This window comes from Perognathus longimembris, chromosome 8, assembly GCF_023159225.1.
Source record: "Perognathus longimembris pacificus isolate PPM17 chromosome 8, ASM2315922v1, whole genome shotgun sequence".
NCBI classification, from domain to species: Eukaryota; Metazoa; Chordata; class Mammalia; order Rodentia; family Heteromyidae; genus Perognathus; species Perognathus longimembris.
In genome coordinates, this window is record NC_063168.1 from 77,550,705 (window position 1) to 77,556,704 (window position 6,000).

A 6,000-nucleotide genomic window follows, 5' to 3' on the forward strand; every position below is an offset into this window, starting at 1 on the left:
AGTCCTTGCCTCTGATGAAAAGAAAGGCCTTTGTGGTTCTCATCTGCAGAAGGCCTTCCTGGGGCTAATGAAGGAGAAGTCTTTGTTTTCAGTGTAGCCTAAAGTTCTTCACTGAAGTCAAGCTGTCTGTAAGGCAGGAAAGGCAGGCTCTTCCCTCCATCCTGAGTTCCACTGAAGCCTTCCATGAGCCTTTTGATGGTGCTCCCAAACCAGTTATCATTTGATATAGCCAGATACTCAGTTCTCCTCTGCACAGAAACACCAAAGCAGCTCAAAGAGAAAATTTTCTCATATTCATTACTCTACAACAAACACCAAACAAACACACTAAAAAGACATTACAAAGCCAAAAGTTTTGCAAATTATAGCCAACAAACCTAGAATCATCTTCTTCATCAGAGTATCAGCAACTTGCTGTGTGTGTAACCTTTTGAAAACAGAAGTTTAATCCCATTGGTAGGGAAAAATTTACTCATTTGCATTGACTATGTTAATTTTAGAATCATCTATGCAAATAGAAGAATTAATGTAATTTTTCTTCTATATAATCCATATGTTAAAACACAAATGTCACATTGTACTATTAGAAAATGTTATATATATATATATACATACATACTATCATTTCATACATATTGTATTACTATGAATTTACAAAGAAAGAAATGTAAAAAAGCAAATAAAAATTTCTAATGTGTTAAGAATATAAATCTTGCCAGGTGCCAGTGCCTTACTCATGTAATCTTAGCTACTCAGGAGGCTGAGATTTGAAGATTGTGATTTGAAGCCATCCCCACCTAACTTTCACCAGGAAAGTCTGTGAGACTCCTGTCTCCAATAATTGACCACCAATAAACCAGAAGTGGAGCTGTGGCTAAAATGACAGAACACCAGCCTCAAGCAAAAAAGCTCAGGGACAGCACTCAAGCCCTAAGTTCTACAAATTAGATAGGTAGGTAGGTAGGTAGGTAGATAGATAGATAGATAGATAGATAGATAGATAGATAGATAGATAGATTCCACCCCCAGGAGGCTCCATGCAGATACCCCCTACCTGTTTAAGTCTGCATCCAGTACCTGCGTTACATGGGTAACTGGCACCCTGGAAGCAGTTACCTCCCCCTTCTCTGAAGTCAAATCCAATCCACTTGGCCATACCTCCCACCCCTTTCCTGGATAAGGCATGGCCCTTCGATGGTTCAACCTTTCTCTCTAGACATGCATCATTTTGGCCACAGGCCAGAAGTTTGGAAATAGACTTTTTTCTCCTGCCTGAATACTGCGCAATGTTCTCCTTTATCCGCTACTTACTTTTATAAACCTTACAGATAGATAGGCAGGCAGGCAGACAGACAGAAAGACACAATGCCTTTGGAATAGGAGATGAGGGCATCTCATTTCAGGAAATAGATCATCATATAATTAGTATTCATTCCCTTCTAAATCTCATAAAACCTGCCTTCACTTAGAGATCTGAGAACTGACTAGCAGATCTTGTCTGTGCTGTAGCTGTCCATTTATGTGTTGATTTCCTCAAGGAACTGTAAGTCTCATGGGTCTTTTATCCATCTGTCCATCTTTAGAGCTCCTTTCCTTAACACAAGAGAGGATGGGGAAATTCATGGTGAATATTTGTCAAATCTGTAAACAGATGGGATTTCTATCTTCATATTTTTTAGAGAAATTTAAGTCTATTTTAGAGAAATTCAAGTCTAAATTTCTCTAAAAGTGAATTACAATAAAGCAATAAAATGTATAGAAAAAACAAGAATGTATGTAGCAATAAAATACTAGAAACTATACTAAAATCTGCATTAATCCATCATATACTTTTGAAGTGATCACACGTGTGGCTCACACTGCAATCCCTGCTGAAGGCACCTCCACCAGCAAGAAATTTTCTTTTCTATGCTCTTGGAAGTGGACTCCTCTTTCTCTGATTTTTTCCTTCTGTTTCTGTTTTGATATTTAGATACTACTTATCTTTGACATCATAAAGCCTAAAGGAAGGACTTGTGCTTTGTTCATTGATTGTATTAAACAAAATGTTTTTCACACAGTAGGGACACAGAAGTCTAGACAAATAAATAAGTAAAACTTGCCATAACATCCAAGAAGGTGACTTTACATACATGGAGATAAATGAAAAAGCTACTTATTCTTGAAGAGCCACCTCTAGAGACATGACTACTTTTAAAACTTGGATGTTCACTTTGAATAAATTTATCCTTGAAGAATTTATGTCTTATTTGCTTTAAACAGTTTAACTTTTCAGCCCAAAATATAGCTTCCACCAAGGCTTACAAAATATCGAATGTAGAAACCAGGGAGACGGTTCAAAAGTATTTTCTGGTGTGACTTTTACTTGGCTGGTGACAAAGCTAAAATAGCCAAGCTTATTTATCATGGAAGAATGTGTTGTCATTTGATTTTTGCTTCTCCTGTCTTCCTAGAAAACAGCTTCAGCCTCAGATGAATGCCACACTTGCTCTAGGTCTACAAGGCTCTGTGTTGGCATTATTCCTTTAATCCTACTTCAGCTTCAGGTCTTCTAGTTTGAGGTCTCTGAGTATCAGATGCTAGATGATTTCTCAGAATCACCAGACAGGCCTGTAGGCTTCGATGGAAACCCCACAGATTCCAGACTCTATTGTGATGTGATAATTCTGTGAAAACCCCCTTCTCACAGGGGTTCTGTGAGACCCATTCTAAGGCTCACTTGGCATTGTGTCTTCAAGAAGAATTGCTTAACAGCTGTGCTTATTTTCTTTTTTTTCTTTCAATTTTTTGTTGTCAAAATGTGATACAGAGGGGTTACAGATTCATATGAAAGGCAGTGTACATTTCTTGTTTTACTTGTCACCTCCTCCCTCATTTCCCCCTTTCCCTCCTCCCCCTTTCCCTCTCCCCTCAAGAGTTGTACAGTTGATTTACACCAAATGGGTTCTAAGTGTTGCTTTTTGAATGGTTTGTCTTTTTGCTCTTTGTCTCTCGATTTTGGTATTCCCTCTCCCTTCCCCAGTTCTATTACCCATATCGGACAATATCCACGGTACTCGGATGTAGTACAGAGGCAGCGAGGGTACAGCCACAGGAAGGGACTACAAGAGAAACAAAACTAGACAAACCAGTCAAACAAACTGACAAGGAAAAAGAGAAAAAAAGTAGTACAAGTTCACATGGCATGTTGTCTAACGTTCTTAATTTGCTTTCATATTTTAACTTGAATTCTGGCTTTCTTGACCTTGACACTTAAGCATAATCCCTACTCCTTGGAACAAAGCTTCTGTCCTGGTCTGAGATGTAAAATTAAAAGTCATAGAATTATGGGATCGTTGATGAAACTTAATCATTGGACATGGGATTAAACAGAGAATGTCGGGATTAAATCCAGATGCTCGTGTGTGCTAGGCAAGGACTCCACCCCCGAGCCACACCCCTAAGCCCAGGAATCTATTTGTTGATTATCACGGTGTGCTAAGTGGCAGGAAAGGCAACTTATTTCTAAGAAAGTGCAAGAAGGCAGTCCATTGGCTAGATCTGTTCTCCTTCAGGTGCGTGGGAGGGTCTAGCACCACTGTGGGAATTTCAGTAAGGAGTTGTCTGGACCTCGTGTAGTGTTTAATTCTGGAGCCATGATCACTTGCTCATAGCTCATGAGGTTGGTGGCTATAGGGTGTCCTATCTTAGATTATCGATCTTGCCCAGCTGCCTGTATCTTTTGGGTTTCTCAAACCTGGATGAACTTGAACTGTACAGCAGAATAGAAACATTTGGCCCACAGTATATCCTGTGGGAGCATGTGAATCTGGTGTGTGGATTTCACCAGCATTCAGAGTCTTCCTTGACCCACACAGCTGTTTGTCTCATTTGCTCTGTCCTCATGGCTTCTTCAAGTTTCTTTCTCATGACTTTAGACCCAGGAACCTGTTTCCCTGATGAACTCTCATGGATCAACGTGTGTGCTAGATCCCAAAGCTCACTAGAATCTCTTGGAGCCTCTGCACTGCAGAGGCGGCTGGTCCATTGCTTGCATTCTGGTCAAGCGTCCAAGTGTGGACCAAGATGCTAAAAAGGTAGTGGCTGGTGGAACAGCTGAACTTTGCAGTGTCTTCCCACAGACATGAAGGGTACATGGGTGCCTGGAGACATGAAGGGTAAATGGGCAATTGCCAACATACTTTTTTGTGATAAGATTGCCAGAGCTTCTTCTAGGCCACTGCTATACCTTAGGGTAAAATGTTTACTTGAGAGAAATTCTTACTTCTTTCTGGAATTCACCAGTTTTTACTCTTAGAACATTTTGTTGGGCTTGTTAGCCTCTTCCGGCTCGGGTACCTACTTCTTTCTTTCCACCCTCCCTTTCTCGCCCTCTCCCCTAGTCATCCGACCAGCAGATAAGCTAGAGTGGAACGGGGGGAGTCAGCTCCGACCTGTCGTGCACGTGGCCTGGCGGCAGATGTGTGCCCGCCTCCTTACTGCTAGAAGTCTGACGTACACATGCAACGGGGCTAGCTTCTTAGAGCGAACTAACTTTATTGAGACAAGGACAAGGGGAGATGATTCCGAGGGAGGGGTTTGGCCAGGATGTCCATAGGCTGAAAGGTGTCACCTGACCCCCAAGGGCTAACGTCACTCGAGCGCGCAGAGCCAGGGCGGGGTTGGTAGGCGCCGGGCTGGCTAGAATGGGTTGGGGGCTGTTTGCCCAACCGGTTTCTCTGGATTCTGATCCAGAGAGGGTAGCAGGGCCGCATTCCCCAGGGCTGGGGGAGGGGCATCAAGCCCCTTCCATCAAGGGGAAAGATGGATCCCAACACATTTGATATTGTAAGTAGTGAATTTGATCTTATAAGTTGTTTCAACCCATTTTTATCCTTACATTCTTTAGTCTAAATAATTAGGAAAATTGAATGTTAACATGGATACAAAACCTTTGTAATTAGCAATCTACTAAATTCAGGGAGACTACTCAAGATTAATCTTCATGCTAAGTAGATGAGAGCACCCCGGCTCTCAGACTCAGTTGTGGTCACGAAGGGACGGGCTTCCCTCAGTCATCCACTCCAGCTCCCATGACCGGTCTTAGCAGCAGGACAGCCCTTCTCCTTAGGCTGGCCCAGCGCTTGCTCTGCACCTGGGCTGTCTTTCCGATGCAGCTTCCCTTTCTTTGGGCTGACCTTGGCGTTTGACATTGACTGCAGGATATTTTTGGCCAGCTTTCTGTTCTGCTGTGCCACCAGAAAGGAATGAGACAGGGATGCAGAGATGAGGCAGAGATGAGGGGAGTCTCGGAACAGCAGGAGGGACATTTTCATCACTGATCACTTTCCAGGGTGCATCTGTGGAGGACAGCGTGCTGGGACCAAGAAGCTTCAAAAAGTGCTGTGATGAGGCAATCGGAAGCAACACGGACAGGATCAGGTTTTTGTTCAGTTCCAAAATGTGAGAAATCCTGAGTCTATTCCCCCTCAGGTGTGTCAGGGTTGAAGCCATTCCCCAGGCTTTGCGCACAACGATAGCATGCCAGTTCCGAGTCTGCTCCCTTGCCCCAGATGGCTTGTGACCACTGCACAAGGGAAATGGGCACTGACAGGTCCTCAGAGGGGAACCCAGGAGTCCTACGTGTGCTCAGAGGGGAGCTAGAAGACATAGACACTCACCTGTCCCCAGCTCCATTTCTTCCTGCCTTGCATGCTACAGCTTTCAGTCTCAGGACATAGAAATGGCACTGTGCAGTGAAGGTAAATCCCAGGACATCCCTTTCCTCAGAGATCTTGAACCAGGCTATGGAATCCTGCCTTTATCTCCCAGAGAAGAAATCACTGGCACAGTGGTACTCTTTCTGCATGGTGAACTCAGTGTGACCACAGGCAGCTTGGTTGGAGATATCTTCAGAATTCAACTGGCATCTGGGGTCATATATGACAACATGGTTTCCTAGTGGCCAGTCACATGAGATTCAAACATTATTAAGACCTGAAAGGAGAATGAATTTTCAAC